Consider the following 24,189-nt stretch of genomic DNA (forward strand, 5'->3'; position numbering starts at 1 on the left):
TCCAACTTATACAACCCTCCAGCTCTAGTACTTGTGGAAAAAACTTTATAGTGATATTGAATGTCTTTAACAACACACTTTGATTTAACAAATTCCACCTTCAAACCTTAGTCATCAATAATAGAAACAAAAATTAAGTTCTTTTTAATACTAGGAACATACATCACATTATGGATTTGTCTCTCTTGTCCATTAGGAAAATTCACGCCTATTACTCCATAACCTTGAACTTTAAGTGGTCTATTATCTCCTAGATAAACATATGTTCCATCAATGTTTTCATAATATTCATCAAACAAATACTTATTACAAGCCATATGTAGTGATGCACTAGAATCGATGAACCAAGCATTCACATCATCAGTTCCCATAGACAGTGCAACATCAGAAACAAATAATCTAATATTTTTAAACTCGTCACTAATTGAGGTGTATTTTTCCATAAAATTTCCATTATGCCTTATGTTTCTTTGTTTAGACTCATTATGTTTTCATTTATAGTAATCTTTAGAGTGATGCCCGGGTTCACCACAATAATAACAATCATCATTTCTATTATCATGAGTTGGAAATTTAGATTGTGCCATACCTTTATGTTTTGCTTGAAACTTGCCTAATTTGTTCTTGTCGCATGGCTTGCCTCTATAGGGGTTTTTACCCTTGGCTACCAATGTCAAATCTAAACTATTAAAGCCCAAATTACAGTCCTTCATCCTCTCTTCCTATTGTAGAAGAATTCATGTCAATTCATCAATTGTAGGGAGCTTCTCTCTAACCAAAAGACTTGAAACAAAAATTTGATAATATTGCACTAAGCCATTTAATGTGACGGTGACTAAGTTAGTACTAGATATGTTTTCACCAATATATCCTAACATATCACTTAAATATTTGACACGGGACATGAAATTACTTATATTTTCATTTGCTTCAATTTTTATAGACAATATCTTAGTCTTCAAAAATAAGATCCATTTTGTATTTGATGTTTCATATAAACCCTTGAGCACATCCCACATTTCTTTATATGTCTTTGAATATTTGATGTGAGGAATAATGTTATCGTTTATGGACATTCACAAAAACACATTTGATTTCATCTCCCATATCGTCCAATCTGGAATAGATGCTGCAATAGTGGGTTTGGGCTCATCCCCACTCACAATTGACCAAAAATTATAACCCTCTAGTATTGTCAATAATTTGATTTCCAATTCGCCTAATTTTTACCATCTAGTTTAGTGGATTCATTCAAACAAGAATCAACTAGAAGATTTGACATAATGACAAAAATCTCTTTCTCCAAAAAACAAATTCTAAAATGAAATTATAACTGTTGAACCAATAAAATCATTAAAACAAATTTACCCATTTACTTCTCTCCTTTTTGACACCATTCACAAATATCTCTTTTTTCTTTTAATTGTTTTTAACCATTAAAAGACAAACACCCCACACAATAATGGTCACACCTCAAATACCTTTTTAATATTTTTCACCATTAAAAAAAACACCCCACCTAATAATCATCATATGTCAAATAATATCATTGTACCTTCTAAAAAAAAAGTGTTTTGACCGCACCTTTCCAATTTATTTTTATTTATTTATTTTTAATTTATTTATTTCTATTTTATTTTTATCTTATTTTTATTTTATGTTTTGAGATAGAAGTTAGAATACCTTTTTTCAAATTATTCGCTCACAATGTGAGATAATCTCTGTCACAATGTGACATTTTACCATGGTTGACAATGATTTACCATGGTTGATGATGGTTCATAATGGTTGATTTTTTTATTGAGACAATCTTTGCCATAATGTGACATTGAGCTATGGTTGACCATGCTTGACCATGATTATAAACCCAAGTGATGTATATTAAACCCTAGGATTATTATTGTAAACCTTATGAATAATATTATACCTTAGGAATATGAATCTTTAGATTAGAAAACCCAACGGATTAATAAACCCAAGGGATTAATACTAAGACCCCAAGGGATTATGAACCCAAGGGAAAAATATTAAATCCAAGGGATTAATATTATCAACCCAAGGTATTTAAAACCTAAGATAAATATTATGAACCCTAAAATAAACATGGTTGGCCATGGTTGATTTTCATATTGACACAATCCTTGCCACAATGTGACGTTGGACCATGATTAACCATGCTTGACCACAATTGATTTTCATATCGAGACAATCTTTGTCACAATGCGATGTTGGACCATGGTTGACCATGTTTGATTTTCATAATGAGACAATCTTTGTCACAATGCAGCGTTGGACCATGGTTGACCATTGTTGACTATGGTTAACCATGATTGACCATGATTGACCATGATTGATATTATAAACCCAAGGGATTGATACTAAAAACCCAAGGGGTTATAAACCCAAGGGAATAATATAAACCCAAGGTATATAAACCCTAAAATAAACATGGTTGACCTTGATTTATTTTCATTTTGAGACAATCTTTGTCACAATGCAATGTTTGACCATGCTCAACCATGGTTGACCATGATTGATTTTCATATCAAGATAATCCTTGTCACAATTAGATGTTGGTCCATGGTGGACCATGGTTGACCATGGTTGATTTTCATATTGAGATAATCTTTATCACAATACAATGTTGGAGCATGGTTGACCATGATTGTCACAATGTGATGTTGGACCATGGTTGTCCATGATTGACCGTGGTTGACCATGATTGATTTTCAAAGTGAGACAAGGTATTAATAGACACAAAGGATTAATATACCCAAGGGATTAATATTAAAAACCCAAAGTATTAATATTGAGAACCTAAGAGATTAATATTATAAACCCTTTGGATTAATATTATAAATGTAAGCGATTATTAATATTATAAATCCAAGGGATTAATAAACTCAAGGAATTTATATTATAAACCCAATGAACTATAAACCCAAAGGATTTATATTAAACCCTGGGATTAATATCATAAACCCTATCAATATTATTATACCGTAGGAATATGAACCCTTATATTAATAAACCCAAGGATTGATATTACAAACCCAAGGCGCTAATAAACCCAAGGGATTAATATTATAAATCCAAGGTATATAAACCCAGAGATAAATATTATCAACCCTAAAATAAACAAGGTTGGCCTTGATTGATTTTCATATTGACACAATCTTTGTCACAATGAAACATTGGAACATGGTTGACCATGATTGGTTTTCATTTGAGACAGTATTTGTCACAATGTGACGTTGGACAATGGTTGACCAAGGTTGATTTTCATATTGAGAAAATCCTATGATAAACCCTAAGAAAAATATTATAAACCAAGATATATAAACCCTATGATAAATATTATAAATGGTAAAATAAACATGGTTGATTGAGTCGAGAGGCTCATTCTACTACCCAATATGATGTGTAATCCTGCCCTTCCATCATAAAAATAAAAATAAAAAAAATTAAAAATAATCTAAAAATAAAAATAAAAAAATACTTATACAAAACATGTAAATAATGTCGGCTCATAAAAAAATTTGCACGTGAAGAAATTGGACCCCTCTCAGCTCATGTTAGATCTGTATTTAAAATGGATCTATGCTGGTTTTCATATTGAGACAATCTTTGTCACAATGCAACGTTGGATCATGGTTGACCATGATTTCTTTTTCATATTGAGATAATCTTTCTCACAATGCGACGTTGCACTAAGGCTGACCATGGTTGATTTTCATATTGAGATAATCTTTGTCAGAATGCGACATTGGATGACAGTTGACCATGATTGAGCATAATTGACAATGACTGAGAATGGTTGATTTACATATTGAGACAATCTTTATCACAATGTGACGTTGGACCATGGTTAACCATGATTATAAACCGAAGGAATTTATATTAAACCCTAGGATTAATATTATAGACTCGAACAATTATATTATACCCTAGGAATATGAACCTTTAGATTAATAAGCCTAAGGGATTGATATTATAAACCCAAGGAATTAATACTAAAACCCCAAGGGATTATGAACCCAATTGAATAATATGAAACCCAAGGGATTAATATTATAAACCAAAGATATATAAACCCTAAGATAGATATTATAAACCCTAAAATAAACATGGTTGACCATGGTTGATTTTCATATTGAGACAATCATTGTCACAATGCAACGTTGAACCATGATTAGCCATGCTTGACCATGATTGATTTTCATATCGAAACAATCTTTGTCACAATGCGATGTAGGACCATGGTTGACAATGGTTGATGATGATCAGTTTTATAAGACATGGTTGACCATTGTTGACAATGGTTAATCATGATTGACCATGGTAGACCATGATTGACCATGATTGATATCATAAACCTAAGGGAATAATAATCACAAGATATTATAAGCCCAAGGGAATAATATTAAACCAAAGGGAATAATATAACCCAAAGGTATATAAAACCTAAGATAAATATTATAAACCCTAAAATAACATGGTTGACCATGGTAAATTTTCATATTGAGACAATCTTTGTGGCAATGCGACGTTGGACCGTGCTCGACCATGGTTGACCATGATTGATTTTCATATAAAGACAATCGTTGTCACAATCAAACATTGGACAATGGTTAATCATGGTTGATTTTCATATTGGGACAATCTTTGTCAAAAATGCGATGTTGGACCATGGTAGGTTATGATTGTCACAATGTGACATTGGACCATGGTTATTGACCATGTTTTTCCATGGTTTACCATGGTTGACCATGAATGATTTTCATGTTGAGACAATCTTTCTTACAGTGTGACGTTGGACCATGGTTGACCATGGTTGATTTTCATATTGAGACAATCTTTCTCACAATGTGGCGTTGGCAGATGGTTGGCCATAATTGGTCATGGTCAACCATGTTTGACAAATGTTGACCATGATTGACCATGATTGACAATGGTTGACAATGGTTGAGTATGGTTGATTTTCATATTGACACAATCTTTGTCACAATGTGGTGTTGGGCCATGGTTGACCATGATTATAAACCTAATGGATTTATAATAAACCATAGGATTAATATTATAAACCTTGTGAATAATATTATACCTTAGGACTATGAACCCTTAGATTGATAAACCCAAGGGATTGATATTATAAACCCAAGGGAATAATAAACCCAAGGGATTAATACGAAAAGGCCAAGGGATTATAAACCCAAGGGAAAAATATTAAACCCAAAGGATTAATATTTTAAACCCAATGTATATAAACCCTAAGATAAATATTATAAACTCTAAAATAAACATGGTTGACCATGTTTGATGATGGTTGATTTTAATATTGAGACTATCCTTATCATAATGCGACATTACACCATGCTTGACCATGATTGATTTTTATATCGATACAATCTTTGTCATAATGTGGTGTTGGACCATGGTTGACTTCATATTGAGACAATATTTGTCACAATGCGGCGCTAGAGCATAATTGACCATGATTGACGGTGATTTATTTTATAAAACATGGTTGACCATGATTGATATTATAAACCCAAGGGATTAATACTAAAAACCCAAGGGATTATAAATGCATGGGAATAATATTAAACACAAGGGAACAATATAAACCCAAAGTATATAAGCCCTAAGATAAATAGTATAAGCCTTAAAATAAACATGGTTGACCATGTTTGATTTTCAAATTGAGACAATATTTGTCGGAATGCGACGTTGGACCATGCTTGACCATGATTGATTTTCATATCAATACAATCGTTGTCATAATTAGACGTTGGACCATAGTTAACCATGGTTGATTTCCATATTGAGACAATCTTTGTTGCAATGTGACGTTGGATCATGGTTGACCATGGTTGTCACAATGTGATGTTGGACCATGGCTGACCACGGTTGACCATGGTTAATTTTCATATTGAGACAATCTTTCTCATAATGTGATGTTGAACCATGGTTGATCATGGTTGATTTTCATAATGAGACAATCTTTGCCACAATGCAATGTTGGAGAATGATTGATCATGATTGACCATGGTTGACCATGATTAACCATGGTTGACCATGATCAATATTATAAACCCAAGAGAATAATAAACCGAAGGGATTAATACTAAAAACCTAAGATATTATAAACACAAGAGAATAATATTAAACCGAGGGGAATAATATAAACCCTACAACAAATATTATAAACCCTAAAATAAAAATGGTTGACCATTATGGGTTTTCATATTGAGACAATCTTTGTTAGAATGTGACGTTGGACCATGCTTTACCATGGTTGACTATGATTGATTTTCATATCAAGACAATCGTTGTCATAATTAGACATTGGACCATTATTGATTTTCACATTGAGACAATCTTTGTCGTGATGCGAGGTTGGACCATGGTTAACCATGATTGTCACAATGTGACGTTGGACCATGGTTGACCATGATTGATTTTATAAACCCTAAAATAGACAAGGTTGGCCATGGTTGACCATGATTGATTTTATAAACCCTAAAATAGACAAGGTTGACCATGGTTGACCATGATTGATTTTCATAGTGAGATAGCCTTTTTCACAATGCGACCTTGGACCATGGTTGATTTTCATATTGAGACAATCTTTGTCACATTGCAACAATCTTTGTCACATTGGGACATTGGACTATGTTTGACCATGGATGACCGTGGTTGTCACAATATAATGAAAGGAATATACAATTTGAAATTACATAATAAAACATTTATATAATTATTATTTTTGAGAATATTTTTATGGGCAATATATGCTATATATATTTAGTGATTTATTATTATATGAATAATATTTATATGAGGGTTGTACAAGAGTTAATTGATATAATGATTTTAATAAATATATTATAGAAATTTAGTAATTTATGCCTATGTTATATTTAACTTAAAATTTACATTTTGGAATTTTATTTTCTTAAGCAATATGTATTTTATTTATCCATCAAAGTCACCCAAGGATCGTACCCAACCTCGGCCACACTAGCCCTAAAAATCACTGGATTTTTAGCATGTCTGCTCCTCCTAGCACGGGCTCAACAACCTCTAAGAGATTTGATCCTAGGTCACCTTGCAAACAAGGTCCATCCTCAACACAAACATAGCAAGGTATTTCAATCAAATTAAAACAGGTTCATTCGTTAGATCTTTCTCCTGAAGTTAGGGATGCTTAATTAGGTCCGACTATTGGCCATTTTTGTCTAGCATATAGTATGCAGTTAGACCTATTGAAACCATGAATCTCCTATTTTGTTAGCTAAAACAAGTTTTGATTGAGATAAGAAGAATGGCCTAATGTTGTATGTTACATTGAATTATGGAAATATTGAATTAAAATACATGTGATCGACACTAAGAGGAATTGGGGATCTAGTATATTGAATTGAACTTTTGAAATATTGAATTAAACCAAACAAGACTGAAATCAGAGGAGTGGGGGCCTAATTAAATAATTACTTGCAAGTCTCTGGTTTCCTGTAGCATATCTCCAGTTGTCAATCAATTTTTTCATGACACGGATGATAATTATCATCTTCTACTGGAGGGTGAGCATGAACACATTACATATGCCTATTAAGTATCAAGCCTCTTATTAATTAGCATAGATTTTGACATTACTGATTTAATATTTATCATGTTACCATTTGTGGGAGTTTCAAAGGCCCTTAGAAATTTAAGATTTGAATTTATTGGGTTCAAATATCTATATTTTTTCAATTGAAGCAACACCAAATCACCCTCCATCATTTTTTACACTGGGATATATTTTTTCAAAATTTTCAATTGAAACAACACCAAATCATCATCCATCCGTTTTTTCATTGGGATATCCTTACAAAAGGCCTCCCCTTCTGAAACACAATAATCTACTACAAAGTACAAACTCGTTAGATTTATTGTAACAAAAACAAAAATGTAACTCACAATACTATACTATAACCATACTGCTCAATTTAGTCAATGGAAGGTGGGAAGAAGATGACATCTTACAAAATGATCATAATACCAACCACTCGGAATTTGATTGAATAAAGTTTTAAGATAATATGGAGGTGATTTCTGGTTTTGCGAAAACATAATAAAAAAACATGGTTATAGAATATGGTCAGAGACACATTCTCTAATATGACTTTCCATTATAAAGATCCAGACATCTTAGGATTAGAGACACATTCTCGAATATGACTTTCTACTATAAAGATGTGGACATCTTATAATGATACATCATTTAACAATTTGTCTATACCTATGATCTTTTTGAAATTTAAATAAGATATATATAACACTCTAATAAATATAAGAAAAAAGTAATAATATTATTTTAATTTATATTTTTTTATTATAATTAGAAAAAAATATTATATTAAAAAATATTAACTACATGAATATGGAAAAGAACTTATAATGTTATATTAAATATATAAAAAATAAAAATAAAATTATATCATATTATATAATATTTTCAAAATTATATTATATTTATGTGCTACAATGATCATGAAATTTTTGAAATCTAACTTATAATTAACTATCTGTCTTTCCATTAATAATTTTGAATAATGAAGTAATACCATCCTCTTAAAATTTAATTAATTTTTAATTAACTGACTTTTTGTGTTGACATTAATAATTTTCAATAATTAAGTAATGGTATGCAATTCAAACCTTTTCACTTTTTCGGTGAATGGTAGATGTATACAATGCTATTTACATGGAGAGAGTATCTCTCTGTCATACCACCACTCTGTATAAGGAATCAACGCATGTTAACATTTGCGGAATCGATCCGTCCTTAGAGATTCTGGAGTGGCCCGGCCTGATCGATCTGCTGGAACTACTGTTAATGAATGATCAATTTCAGAAGATATGATTTGGCTCCAGACAGATGTGGAAGGCAATGTCCTTAAAGGAAACACTTTTTAAGAGAATCTGCCTTTCAAGAGATGGAAAGATTCGAAAATTCAGACAATTTAAGCTTCAACTTTGCTTGTCCCAAGGATCTCCACCACATGGGAATCTCTCTGATGGGAAGATTTGAAAAATTCAAACAATTTAAGTTCAACTTTGTCTGTGCGAAGGACCTGCCCCACTCAGGGATCTCTCTGAATTAATTAAGTTAATGAACAATGAGTTTTGAACCATATCATTCGGAAAATTCCCTAGGCAATGTCCAAGGCACCATCCCTGTGTAATAAAAACTGCCACACATGCACTGCTAGACCATAGCTCAGACGATATACGTTATGCTCTATTGACTATTGCCATCCCAAATCTAGACAACGTCTTTGAGAGCCGGTCTCAGCTCTTGGCTGCAGAAGTTATTGTACTCCAGTGTATCTCCCCCAGTCTTGTGAAGCTGCACCATAAAGAGCGAGGGTGTGATTTTGAAAATCTCAGCATCGATAGAAAACTGAACCTTCAGCCCCAGCTTCGAACCCTGGAGCTTGATCTTACAATCCTCGGTCTTCTTGATGCTGAATCTCAACGCTTTGGCGATTTCCTCCAGTTTTGATGTTATGGTTGTTGAAATGTTAATTTCCCCTGCCGCATTATCATTTCAGAAAACCGCCATGGGTTCCTCGCACCGCCTTTCACCGAGTGGTGGTTTTTCTCAAACGGCAACGATCACATTCACGATCTGACGCGTGTCCACAACAGATTTCCAAAACAGCTTTTTCCCCAAAGCATAAAGGTCGGTAAGTAGAGCCGTGCGATATTGTCTGTCAGCGGTCAGATTAGATCAACGGTTCTGTACAGGCCTACACCACGGAGTTGACGTGAAGTAAAATTATTGTTTGACTGCCGGTCTGTCAGTAAAGCAATTAAATGAAATTTAAATGTGATTGGTAGATTGTTGGTAAAAGTATTTAATTTTATTGTATTTTATTTTATGAGAGTATGGTCCAAGAGGTATGTAATATCATTTTTTTGTTTTGTTCATTGTAATGCAAGGGAAGCACGCAGCAACGTGAAGGTGAAGTATTGCCCTGTTTTGTTTTGTAAAACATGAAATGAAATATACACGCAGCAGCGTGAATGTAAGCTGTTCGTTGAATATGTAATATGGAGTACGCAGCAGCGTGAAGGGAATGTTTTTTTTTGTGGTTGTATATGTAATGTAAGGGTATACGCAGAAGCGTGAAAGCACGAAGGAAGTTTTTTTTTGTATGCATTGTAATATGAAGAAATTTTTACACACAACAGTGTAAAATTCTTCAGGAGAGAGAGAGTAAATTAATTTTTGTAGAATTGAAGTGTTCTTGGAGAATCCCTCTGTGAGAGGAGGAAATTTGTAATAGCAGTTGTTTTTATTAATGAATACAAAGTTTTTATTTTGCATGTGAAACACTCTGTTCTTCCCAGAAAACAATTTTAGTTTTCACTGTGTTAAAACAGAGCATTGTTCTGTTCAGTTTATTTTGTTTGGAATTACCAGAAATTCCCAACATGGTATCGGAGCTTGTCCAGGCTCTTTGAAGGTGTCAAAGAAGCTGAATGAAGGGTTTCTTGCTGCAGCAGCTTCTCCAGCAGATTGAAGACTCAGTCAAGAAAGAATCCAAGGTATTTCTCAAGTTAGTTTTCTATGTTACTATTGAAGACAACCAGTTATTTTAATACACAGTCAAGTATTTTGAAGCATAGTTAAGAGTGCAAGAATCGTTGGAGCCAGCACTAGCATGGGTATTTTTAATACTCAGCTCCCACAATTTAATGGAAAAAACTATGACTATTGGGCAATAACTATGAAAGCTTTGCTTGCTTCCCAAGACTTATGGGAATTTGTTGAGGATGGTTTTGAAGAACCAGCAGATGAAAATGAGTTTAATAGTTTAACTCAGGCAGAGAAAGATCTGTTGAAGAGAAATACGAAGAAGGATTCTAAAGCCCTCTACTTTTTGTATCAAGCAGTGCATGAGAGTGTGTTTCCAAGGATAGCAGCAGCCAAGAGATCCAAAGAAGCATGGGAAACTCTCAAGATAGCCTATCGAGGCATGGAGAAATGAAGACAACAAAACTACAGTTGTTGAGGAGAGATTTTGAAAATATCTGCATGAAGGAGTCAGATAATATTGACTCATTCTTCACACATGTGATTGGTCTGATCACACAGATAAGGTCTCATGGAGAGATTCTTGAAGAAAGGAGGATTGTGGAGAAAATATTGAGGATCCTACCCTCAAGGTTTGATGTGATTGTCACCACCATAGAAGAGACAAAGGATCTCACAAACTTTTCAGTTGATGAACTACATGCATCACTGATAACACATGAGCAGAGGTTGAGTAGAAATGAAAACTCATCTCTAGAACATGCCTTTAAGACCTAGATGTTCTTTGGAAGAGGAAGAGGTCAAGGTAGAGGAAACAAGAGAGGAAGAGGCAGAAGCCAAAACAGAGGTGGAAGAAACAGTCCAACAAATGCTCAAGGAAGAGGCAGCAATCCAAATCAGAACCAAGGCCAAGGCAGCAGCCAACAAAGTGGACAACATCATGCTCATGGACGAAGGTATGATAAATCCAATGTCCAATGTCACTATTGTAAAAAATATGGGCATTATGCAAATGAATGTAGGAAGAAGCAGCATGATATGAATAATAGAACTAGTGCAAATTTCACTAGAGAAAATATCAGCCAAAATAATTTGTTTTTGGCCTGTAATATGGCTGAAGAAAAGAGTGAAGATATATGGTTTCTAGACTCCGGTTGCAGTAACCATATGACAGGAAACATAGCCCTGTTTTCTATGTTAGATCAGAATGTGAAGTCACAAGTCACACTAGGGACTGATAATAAAGATTCTTTTATGGGAAAAGGAGAAGTAAATGTCTTAACAAGGAAAGGTGAAAAGAAAACCATAGTAGATGTTTATTATGTTCCTGGAATGAAATGTAACCTCTTAAGTATTGGACAGCTTGTTCAAAAGGGGTAAAATGTTTTCTTTGTGAATGATGTATGCACCATCATGGATAAAACACCCAGCAAACAATGTATTGTTGAAGTGAAGATGACAAGGAACAGGATGTTCCCTCTCAGAATGAAAACAAATTTAAAAAATGGAGAAGAAATAGTAGCAGTGACACAAGAGGCTTTCCAAGGCGAACCAAAAGATGAAAACTGGTTGTGGCACTTGAGATTTGGACATCTCAACTTTGGAGGTCTTAACTTGTTGAATAGAAAAGGAATGGTAAGAGGATTACCATTGATAGAGAAACCAGATAGCCTTTGTGAAGGTTGTATCTTGGGGAAACAACACAGAGAAAGTTTTCCATCTGGGAAAATCATAAGGGAAAAAGAACTCTTAGAGATTGTCCACTCATATTTATGTGGACCGATGCAAATTCCATCACTTGTAGGCAGCCACTATATACTAATATTCATTGATGACTTTACTAGAAAAACTTGGATTTATTTCCTGAAGAACAAAAGTGAAGTGTTTGAAAGATTTTGCAATTTCAAAGCACTTGTAGAAAACCAAAGCGGGTTGCATATCAAAGTTCTAAGAACTGATACAGGAGGTGAGTATATCTCCAAATAATTTCTATGTTTTTGTAGAGAAAATGGAATTCATAAGCAGTTTACCACTAGGTACACCCCGCGGAAAAATGGAGTTGTCGAAAGGAAGAATAGGACAATCATGGATATGGCAAGGAGTATGTTAAAGGAAAAGCATTTGCCAAATGATTATTGGGCTGAAACTGTACACTGTGCAACGTACATTTTGAATAGATGCCCTACAAAAGCAGTCATGAACAGAGTACCGGAAGAAGCATGGAGTGGGACAAAGCAAGGAGTCACCGACATGAAAGTTTTTGGATGTGTGGCCTATGCACACATTCCATATCAACTAAGAAAGAAGTTGGACAGCAAAGGGGAGAAATGTATTTTCATTGGATACAGTGAGGAATCCAAAGCTTATAGGTTGTATAACCCATCCACCAAGAAGCTTATTGTGAGTAGAGATGTTCAGTTCATTGAGGAGGAAGCTTGGGATGGAAGCATAGAGAAAACAATGAATGTTAAAAACTCTTTATCACATGATGAAGATGATGAGGAGATGGCTGAAATACATCTCCAAACACCAACACCAACACAAGGACAGCAAGGGACACCCTTGAGGAGAAATTAAAGTGCTTCTCCAAGCACACCACAAGGAGGAAATTCAAGTGCTTCTTCAAGCACTTGTAAACCAAATGAAAGAGGTAAGAAGTTTAGAAATTTAAGTGACATTTATGAACAAGAGGCAACAAATGAAGGTATGGACCCTTTGTTTGCTTTATATTGTCATGTTGATGACCCTGTTCATTTCAAAGAAGCAATTAAGGATAGGAAATGGATAGAAGCTATGGATGAGGAGATCAATGCCATAGAAAGAAACAAGACATGGGATTTAGTTGAACTACCAAAAGGAAAGGAAGTCATTCTTCCCATGAATGGGAGAAAGGAATTGAAGTCCCTTGAAGATCTTCTTATAGGGGAGAGATATGGAATTAAATCTGCCATAAGAGTAGAGAAGAAAAGGTTGCAGGATAGCTTGGAGATGCAAAGGTTGGAAATCTTGTCTGAGGCAGAGAGAAAGAGGATATTACATAATGATCAGAATACTTTTGCAGCTGCTATGTCATCTGAAGGAACATCTAAGGAACTGAGAGCAAATGACCCACTGATTTTCCCAGAAAGCACAAGTGTAGATCATGCCCCAATGGATATAGCCAACTGCAAAGACAGTACTCTTATTCTCTAGAACAGTAACCAGGCACAGTTTTGTGGCACGAGATTGATTGGAGTACCTGGGCACAACAGTAAAAGCGATGAAAGGAAAGCTAATACAAATAGGCAGAAAAGTTTTGAGTTTTTGAGGAAGTGTCTGGGTATGACTGATAACCCAGCAGTTGAAATTAAAGGGGAGTGTTGAAATGTTAATTTCCCCTGCCGCGTTATCATTTTAGAAAACCGCCATGGGTTCCCCGCATCGCCTTTCACCAAGCGGTGGTTTTTCTCAAACGACAGCAATCACATTCACCATCTGACGCGTATCCACAACAGATTTTCAAAATAGCTTTTTCCCCAGAGCATAAAGGTCGGTAAGTAGAGCCGTGCGATATTGTCTGTCAGCCATAAGATTTGATCAACGATTCTGTACAAGCCTGCACCATGGAGTTGACGTGAAGTAAAATTTTTGTTTGACTGCCAATCTGTCAGTAAAGCAATTAAATGAAATTTAAATGTGATTGGTAGATTGTTGGTAAAAGTCTTTAATTTTATTGTATTTTATTTTACGGGAGTATGGTCCAAGAGGTATGTAATATCATTTTTTTGTCTTGTTCATTGTAATGCAAGGGAAGCACGCAGCAGTGCGAAGGTGAAGTATTGCCCTATTTTGTTTTGTAAAACATGAAATGAAATATACACGCAGCAACGTGAATGTAAGCTGTTCGTTGAATATGTAATATGGAGTACGCAGCAACGTGAAGGGAATGCTTTTTTTGTGGTTGTATATGTAATGTAAGGGTATACGCAGAAGCGTGAAAGCACGAAGGAAGTTTTTTTTTGTATGCATTGTAATATGAAGAAATTTTTACACACAGCAGTGTAAAATTCTTCAGGAGAGACAAAGTAAATTAATTTTTGTGGAATTGAAGTGTTCTTGGAGAATCCCTCTGTGAGAGGAAGAAATTTGTAACAACAGTTGTTTTTATTAATGAATACAAAGTTTTTATTGTGCATGTGAAACACTCTGTTCTTCCCAGAAAACAATTTTAGTTTCTGCTGTGTTAAAACAGAGCATTGTTCTGTTCAGTTTATTTTGTTTATAATTACCAGAAATTCCCATCAATGGTTGACGCCAGTTGAGTTGATGTGAACCACAACTCCCGCTTCACGATCTTCTCCTCGAACAGCCCTGATAGATTGAACATCGACGACAGGGAGATTATGTCGAAGGCGTTGAAGCACGCTGGCTTTAGAACAAAGAACGCGGACTCGACATCGACATTGTGGGCTTGTGGGGGTTTGAAGCCCAGCCTGAACTAGGGGACCTCCATGAGCTGAGGAATGGTGATCCTCGTCTGGGGATTGTGGTCTAGCAGTCGAAGGTTGGAGGAGAACTAGGGCAGGCACTTGAAGTCGCCCTTGTAGATTTTCTTATACAGTGCCATCAGATTCGCATCCTGGAATGGTAAGTAACCCGCCCTGAGCATGAATAGTATGATCCCACATGACCACATGTCGACCTTGGCACCGTCGTAGCCCTTCATCGTTATGACCTCCATGCCACGTATGCCGGCATTCCGCATGCCATGTGGAGAAGCCCATCCTGTCTAAATTGCTCCGGCAGTGCATTGAGCCCAAAGTCGCAGACCTTCATGTCCTCGTTCTCGTCTAATAACAAGTTCTTTGGCTTCAAGTCCCGGTGGTACATGCCTCGGCTGTGGCAGAAATTCACCGCGTTGATCAATTGTTGAAAATACTTCCTCGCCTCCTCTTCTTTCAATTTTCCCTTTTTGGCAACCCACTTGAACAGCTCGCCGCCCTTAACGTACTCCATGATGATATAAATCTTGGACTTGCTCGCCATGACTTTGTAAAGCCAAACGATGTTGGGGTGTCGGACCAATTTCATTATAGAAATTTCCCGTTTAATCTACCCGCTCATCCCAACCTCGAGGATTTTTCGTTTGTCCATTACCTTAATGGCAACGTTTGTTGAAATGGTAATTTCCACTGCAGGTCAAAACCACCAGTTTTCCCCGCTCCGCCTTTTGCCGAATGCTGGTTTTCCTTCGAGGGCAGTGAGCATATTCAACGGCTGACACGTGGTTTGCCAAAACAACTTTCCCCGACAGGTAAAGTTTGGTAAAAAGGGACCTCTGGGTAATTGCGTCAGCCGTCCGATTTTTGAGGGCAAGATCAATGGTTATGGTAGTTCATGAGAGTGAGGGTACTTCACTGCTGCCTGTCCCTGGATCTTCCGTGTGATATTGCAGAGAACCGTAATCTATGGTTAAAACAAAAAAAATCACCGTGTTAAATGTAATTAATATAAATGTACTGTGGTTGGTAAATAGGAGGTGTAGCATTTATTTTTATTAATTCACAGGTGTAATTTTTTTTTACACGGCACAAGTCAAACAAAAAAGTCATGTTCTATTGTTTTTGTTGAGAATGTAACGTTTTTTTTTTTGTTGTTGAATATGAAAGAGGGTAATACGCAGCAGCAGTGCGCGTATGAAAAGAAGTAAGAAATTTTTACACACAACAATGCGAATGTAAGGAATTTTTTTTTACACACAGTAGTGTAAAAGAAATTTTCAAGCAAAGACAGTGTATTTTCCAGCAAAGACAGAGCTTTTTTTTTGCACAGCAGTGCAAAGATAGGGTGTGTTAAATTTGCATGAGAGACAGTGAAGTTTTTTTGGGACTGCATCTGAAGAGTTCTTGGTGAAATCCCTCTATGAGAGGAAGATGTTTTTTTTGTAACAGCCAGTCTCATTAATGAATAGAAATCTTTTGTGTGTGTAAAACTCTGTCTTCAGCAAAATCAATTTTTTGTTCCTCTGTGTTAAAAAACAGAGCATTACTCTCTGTTCATCTTTGTTTGGAATTATCAGAAATTCCCAACATGGTATCAGAGCTTGTCCAGGCTCTTTGAAGGTGTCAAAGAAGCTGAAGGAAGGATTTCTTGTTGCAGTAGCTTCTCCAGCAGAGTGAAGACTCAGTCAAAAGGAATCCAAGGTATTTCTCAAGTTAGTTTTTGTGATTACTATTGAAAACAGTTAGTTACTTTAAATACACAGTCAAGTATTTTGAAGCATAGTTAAGAGTGCAAGAATGGCTGGAGCCAGCACTAGCATGGGTATCTGTAATACTCAGCTCCCACAATTTAATGGAAAAAACTATGACTATTGGGCAATAACTATGAGAGCTTTGCTTGCTTCCTAAGACTTATGGGAATTTGTTGAAGATGGTTTTGAAGAACCAACAGATGAAAATGAGTTTAATAATTTAACTCAGGCAGAGAAATATCTTTTGAAGAGCAATAAGAAGAAGGATTCTAAGGCCCTCTACTTTTTGTATCAAGCAGTGCATGAGAGTGCGTTTCCAAGGATAGCAGTAGCTAAGAGATCCAAAGAAGCATGGAAAACTCTCAAGATAGCCTATCAAGGCATGGAGAAAGTGAAGACAACAAAACTACAGTTGCTGAGGAGAGACTTTGAGACTCTCTGCATGAAGGAGTCAGATAATATTGACTCATTCTTCACACATGTGATTGGTCTGGTCACACAGATAAGGTCTCATGGAGAGATTCTTGAAGAAAGGAGGATTGTGGAGAAACTATTGATGATCCTACCCTCAAGGTTCGATGTGATTGTCACCACCATAGAAGAGACAAAGGATCTCACAAACTTCTTAGTTGATGAACTACATGCATCACTGATAAGACATGAGGAGAGATTGAGTAGAAATGAAAACTCATCTCTAGAGCATGCCTTTAAGACCCAGATGTTCTTTGGAAGAGGAAGAGGTCAAGGTAGAGGAAGCAAGAGAGGAAGAGGCAGAAGCCAAAACAGAGGTGGAAGAAACAGTCCAGCAAATGCTCAAGGAAGAGGCAACAATCCTAATCAGAACCAAGGCCAAGGTAGCAGCCAACAAAGTGGACAACATCATGCTCAAGGACAAAGGTATGATAAATCCAATGTCCAATGTCACTATTGTAAAAAATATGGGCATTATGCAAATGAATGTAGGAAGAAGCAGCATGATATGAGTAATAGAACTAGTGTAAATTTCACTAGAGAAAATATTAGCCAAGATAATTTGTTTTTAGCCTGTAATATGGCTGAAGAAAAGAGTGAAGATGTATGTTTTCTAGACTCTGGTTGCAGTAACCATATGACAGGAAACATAGCCCTATTTCTATGTTAGATCAAAGTGTGAAGTCACAAGTCACACTAGGGACTGATAGTAAAGTTTCTGTTATGGGAAAAGGAGAAGTAAATGTCTTAACAAAGAAAGGTGAAAAGAAAACCATAACAGATGTTTATTATGTTCTTGGAATGAAATGTAACTTCTTAAGTGTTGGACAACTTATTCAAAAGGGGTACAACGTTTTCTTTGTGGATGATATATGCACCATCATGGATAAAATACCCAGCAAACAATGTATTGCTGAAGTGAAGATGACAAAGAACAGGATGTTCCCTCTCAGAATGAAAGCATATTTAAAAAATGGAGAAGAAATAGCAGCAGTGACACAAGAGGCTTTCCAAAGCGAACCAAAGGATGAAAATTGGTTGTGGCACTTGAGATTTGGACATCTCAACTTTGGAGGTCTTAACTTGTTGAATAGAAAAGGAATGGTAAGAGGATTACCATTGATAGAGAAACCAGACAACCTTTGTGAAGGTTGTATCTTGGGGAAACAACACAGAGAAAGTTTTCCATCTGGGAAAAGCATAAGGGAAAAATCACCCTTAGAGATTGTCCACTCAGATTTATGTGGACCGATGCAAACTCCATCACTTGCAGGCAGCCACTATATACTAACATTCATTGATGATTTTACTAGAAAAACTTGGGTTTATTTCCTGAAGAACAAAAGTGAAGTGTTTGAAAGATTTTGCAATTTCAAGTGGGCTACATATCAAAGTTCTAAGAACTGATAGAGGAGGTGAGTATATCTCCAAAGAATTTCTACGTTTTTGTAGAGAAAATGGAATTCATAAGCAGTTTACCACAAGGTACACTCCGCAACAAAATAGAGTTGCCGAAAGGAAGAATAGGACAATCATGGATATGGCGAGGAGTATGTTAAAGGCAAAGCATTTGCCAAATGATTATTGGGCTGAAGTTGTACACTATGCAGCGTACATTTTGAATAGATGCCCTACAAAAACAGTCATGAACAGAGTGTCGGAAGAAGCATGGAGTGGGACAAAGCAAGGAGTCACCCACATGAAAGTTTTTGGATGTGTGGCTTATGCACACATTCTAGATCAACTAAGGAAGAAGTTGGACAGCAAAGGGGAGAAATGTATTTTCATTGGATACAGTGAGGAATCCAAAGCTTATAGATTGTATAACCCATCCACCAAGAAGCTTATTGTGAGTAGAGATGTTCAGTTCATTGAGAAGGAAGCTTGGGATGGAAGCATAGAGAAAATAGTGAATGTTAAAAACTATTTGTCTTGTGATGAAGATGATGAGGAGATAGCTTAAATACATCCCCAAACAGCGACACCAACACAAGGGCAGCAAGAGACACCCTTGAGGAGAAATGAAAGTGCTTCTCCAAGCACACCACAAGGAGGAAATTCAAGTGCTTCTTCAAGCACTTGTACATCAAATGAAAGAGGTAAGAAGTTCAGAAATTTAAGTGACATTTATGAACAAGAGGCAACAAATGAAGGTATGAACTCTTTGTTTGCTTTATATTGTCATGTTGATGACCCTGTTCATTTTGAAGAAGCAATTAAGGATAGGAAATGGATAGAAGCTATGGATGAGGAGATCAATGCCATAGAAAGAAACAAGACATGGGATTTAGTTGAACTACCAAAAGGAAAAGAAGTCATTGGAGTTAAATGGGTCTACAAGACCAAGAGTAATGCTGAAGGCAAAATAGAAAGACACAAGGCAAGACTTGTTGTCAAAGGATATAAGCAGCAGTATGGGAGAGACTATGAAGAAACTTTCGCACCGGTTGCTAGAATGGAAACAGTGAGAGCAGTGTTGTCCATAGCAGCACAAAACAAGTGGAAAGTTTACCAAATGGATGTGAAGTCAGCATTCCTAAATGGAGTGTTAATGGAAGAGGTTTACATTGAACAACCTCTAGGCTATGAAAAGAAAGGCCAAGAGCACAAAGTGTGCAGATTGAAGAAAGCTCTTTATGGGCTGAAGCAAGCACCAAGAGCGTGGTACAGTAGGATAGATTCCTATCTACTGGAAAATGGATTTGAAAAGTGTGAGGGAGAACCCACCCTCTACATCAAAGAAAAGGATGGTAAATTACTAATTGTTGTGTTATATGTTGATGATGTTATTTTCACAAGTAATGATGATTATCTTATTGAAAATTTCAAGACAGTCATGAAAGAAGAATTTGAAATGACTGACATGGGTTTGCTGAGATACTTCTTAGGAATAGAAGTAGAAAAAAATGGAAATGGGATTTTTATCTCACAAGAAAAATATGTTAATGAAGTGTTGGAAAGATTTAATATGCAGGAGAGCAAAGCAACAATCACTCCCACAGTGATGGGATTAAAACTCAGCAAAGAGGACAATAGCAAGGATTTTGATCCTAGTTTGTACAAGAGCATAGTTGGTAGCCTCATGTATTTGACTGCAACTAGGCCGGATATAATGCATGCTGTTAGTTTGATTTCTAGATTCATGGAGAGGCCAAAAGAAGCACATTGGCAGGCAACAAAAAGGATTCTGAGGTATGTTAAAGGTACTAAAAGGTTTGGAATTTTATATATTGTTTCAGAATGTTCAGATTTAATTGGATACATTGATAGTGACTGGGCTGGAAGTGTAGATGATCGGAAAAGCACATTCAGTTATGTTTTTCACATGGGTTCAGGAGCCATTTCATGGGCTTCTAAAAAACAGCCTATTGTAGCATTGTCTACAGCAGAAGCAGAATATGTGGCAGCTACAGCAGCAGTGTGTTAAGCAATTTGGATGAGAAGAATGTTAAGAAGTTTATGCCAAGAGCAAGTAAAAGGAACCATGATTTTTTGTGACAATAGCTCAGCGATTGCATTATCCAAGAATGTTGTGTTTCATAAGAGAATGAAACACATTGACACAAAGTTTCATTACATCAGGGAATTGGTAAACAATGGAGAAATTGTTTTACAACACTGCAGAACTCAGGAGCAGGTTGCAGATATTCTGACCAAACCATTGGGGCAGAAAAGTTTTGAATTTTCAAGGAAATCTCTGGGTATGACTGATAACCCAGCAGTTGAAATTAAAGGGGAGTGTTGAAATGGTAATTTCCACTGCAGGTCAAAGCCGCCAGTTTTCCCCGCTCCACCTTTTGCCGAATGCTCGTTTTCCCCCAAGGGCAGCGAGCATATTCAACGGCTAACATGTGGTTTGCCAAAACAACTTTCCCCGGCAGGTAAAGTTCGGTAAAAAGGGACCTCTGGGTAATTGCGTCAGCCGTCCGATTTTTGAGGGCAAGATCAACGGTTATGGTAGCTCATGAGAGTGAGGGTACTTCACTAATGCCTGTCCCTGGATCTTCCGTGCGATATTGCAGAGAACCGTAATCTACGGTTAAAACAAAAAAAATCGCCATGTTAAATGTAATTAATATAAATGTATTGTGGTTGGTAAATAGGAGGTGTAGCATTTTTTTTAATTCACGGGTGTAATTATTTTTTTACACGGCACAAGTCAAACAAAAAATTTATGTCATGTTTTTTTTTTTGTTGTTGAATATGAAAAGAGGGCAATACGCAGCAGCAACGCGCATATGAAAAGAAGTAAGAAATTTTTACACACAGCAATGCGAATGTAAGGAATTTTTTTTTACACACAGTAGTGTAAAAGAAATTTTCAAGCAAAGACAGTGTATTTTCCAGCAAAGACAGAGTTTTTTTTTTGCACAGCAGTGCAAAGATAGGGTGTGTTAAATTTGCATGAGAGACAGTGAAGTTTTTTTTGGGACTGCATCTGAAGAGTTCTTGGTGAAATCCCTCTGTGAGAGGAAGATGTTTTTTTTGTAACAGTTAGTCTCATTAATGAACAAAAATCTTTTGTGTGTGTAAAACTCTGTCTTCAGCAAAATCAATTTTTTGTTCCTTTGTGTTAAAAAATAGAGCATTACTCTCTGTTCATCTTTGTTTGGAATTATCAGAAATTCCCAACAACGTTCTTGCTGGTTTCGAGATTTCTGGCATGATAGACCTTGGCAAATGTCCCTTGCCCCAACAGGCGCCCTAATTCATACCTCTCCATTAGAATATTAGGTTTCATCTCAAACTCGAAACTAAAATCATAAATCCATGTGGATTAAAGCTGTTGCACAGGCGGCGTCTTCGCTGTATAAGGCCTATGAAGTTGCTTTCTGGCAGCCGTTCCATTGTGCATGGCATAGTCCAGATGTGTTCCGGTAGAGCCCGGCATAGCCTGCGTACATGAGCTCTGATAGCCTGGAAGACAAGAAGCAGTATAAACCTTTGAAATCCAGTTAATATTCGGGGGGTGGAAAAGCATGAGTGTGGACATATCCAGCATATCTAGGAGTCCTAAGTCGTTAGAATTATGTGAGGGAGGGACAACCTATAATGTTGGGCTCTTTGCATAAATTTACGCTTTGTGTGTTGCGATTCATGGCACCTGTCTTTCTATATATTTCATCCTCGTGTCATTCCGTCCCACATACACAAAATCTCTCCAAGTAACTTTTTTGCCCGGCTTTCCTTTGTTGGGGCGGATCTCGTTGCTTGGGAGTTGGTATCCTTCAGAGACAGGTTGCAGCCTTGGGTTAGTCCAATGGATAATGGGCATGATATGCGAATATACTTTTTGTTGTTTTTTTTAGGTAATCTGTGATGTTAGCATGACACTTGAATTTTGTTTTTAATGCTGATAAGGTTTCATTTTATTTTGTCTTCATTTTAAAAATTAATCTTTTTTCTATTTTTTATATATTAATAAAATATTTATTTATTAAAAATATAAATTATATTTTAATTTTATTTTGAAAACTAATCTTTTATAGTTTTTATATATTAATAATATTTAAAAAATTAAATTATATTTTATACCTTATTTTAATTTAAATATAGATTGCACATTTATTATGTTTTTTTTCACATCAAAAGGAAAAGTGTAAGCTTTTACCTTAGTTGTACGGATCATGACTTTAGAATTTGAAACCCCTTAGTGTTGGCTTCTAAGGTGTTAAACACTTCCTAAATGGTTTGCCACCTTCAATTTTCAAAATTGAAGAGGTTAGAAGTTTAAGACCAACTAGAATTGAGTTACTTAATATTATTTTAGATAATTATATAGAAAATGATGAAATGTAAAGGGGAAAGTATGGGGTTATTTATAATTTTGAGGGATAACGTGAATTAATTTATTTTAGAGTTTAGTGAAATTTTTATCAATTAAATAAAAACATTTATTTATATTAAGGTTAAAAAAATTATAATAATGAAGATATAGAAACTCGTAGTTTAATTTTTTATTATTATCATTTATCAAATGTAAGTTTTGTTTTCTTCACAAATTTTATGTCTTTATAGATTGATTTTAAGAATATAAGGAATTGTAAAGTGTTTTCAATCCATTGTTTTTTTCCAGGTTATTTGATCTTTGTACAAACTCCATGGAAAACATGAGACTGTTATTCAATGTAGGTATGGTGATTCAAAATGTTGAGGTACCCTTCATAGACAATTTCCCATGAAATTAAGCTATCTAAACATTAGAAATTCCTTGTGGTTTAAATTGATACACCAGTGGTGTGATCACATTTTCCTCAGGTCCCCTGTACTCCTCACTAATATCTCTAAGTTTAGACAAAGGTGCATAATTAATGACAATCAGATGACAATATCCAACAAGGATGGGATACGTTTGGTTTGCTCAGGGTGATGTTCATTTAGTCTAGTTGTTGTTCGACCTATCTTTTCTTGTGGTCTGATTGAGCCATGGGATTTTTAGTATAATATTGATGATGTGGTTGTTGGCTCTGTTTATCCTTGGTATGCTACCTAGTTTTCTTTTCACACTTTCCATGTTTTTGTAGTAGTGATTTCAAATTATTTCACCATGGATGAACACTGGCACATCGGACAATGCACTTAATGCAAATCTGTAAACATTCATCAAGTTATGAGAAGAGTTTTGCAACATTCAAGGTGTAGAAAATCCTATAGATTCACAAGCTCATGCAATGTACTAAAGCATAGGACAAGAATCTACTTCTACTTTCAACTAGCGGACGCCAATAGATTGATGAAAACAATATGAACAAGAAGAGGATAAATCACTGGCACATAACACAAGATGTATCTAGGGAAAGCCACTACTCAAAACCCCGCTATCTGTATTGCATATATCATAAATAAGAGTGAAGATACAAAGCTTGTTCTCATTAGAAAAATTTCGCACATGTAT

General features: G+C 35.7%; 1 pseudogene; it reads right to left on the reverse strand.

Moving 5' to 3' along the window:
- Positions 1-9,313: 9,313 nt before the first annotated feature.
- LOC149243285 (CBL-interacting protein kinase 2-like) lies at positions 9,314-22,035 on the reverse strand (annotated as a pseudogene).
- Positions 22,036-24,189: the final 2,154 nt, after the last annotated feature.

Source organism: Pinus tabuliformis, chromosome 8, assembly GCF_031772625.1.
Source record: "Pinus tabuliformis cultivar Carrire ecotype Pingquan chromosome 8, CPIR1, whole genome shotgun sequence".
Classification (NCBI taxonomy): Eukaryota; Viridiplantae; Streptophyta; class Pinopsida; order Pinales; family Pinaceae; genus Pinus; species Pinus tabuliformis.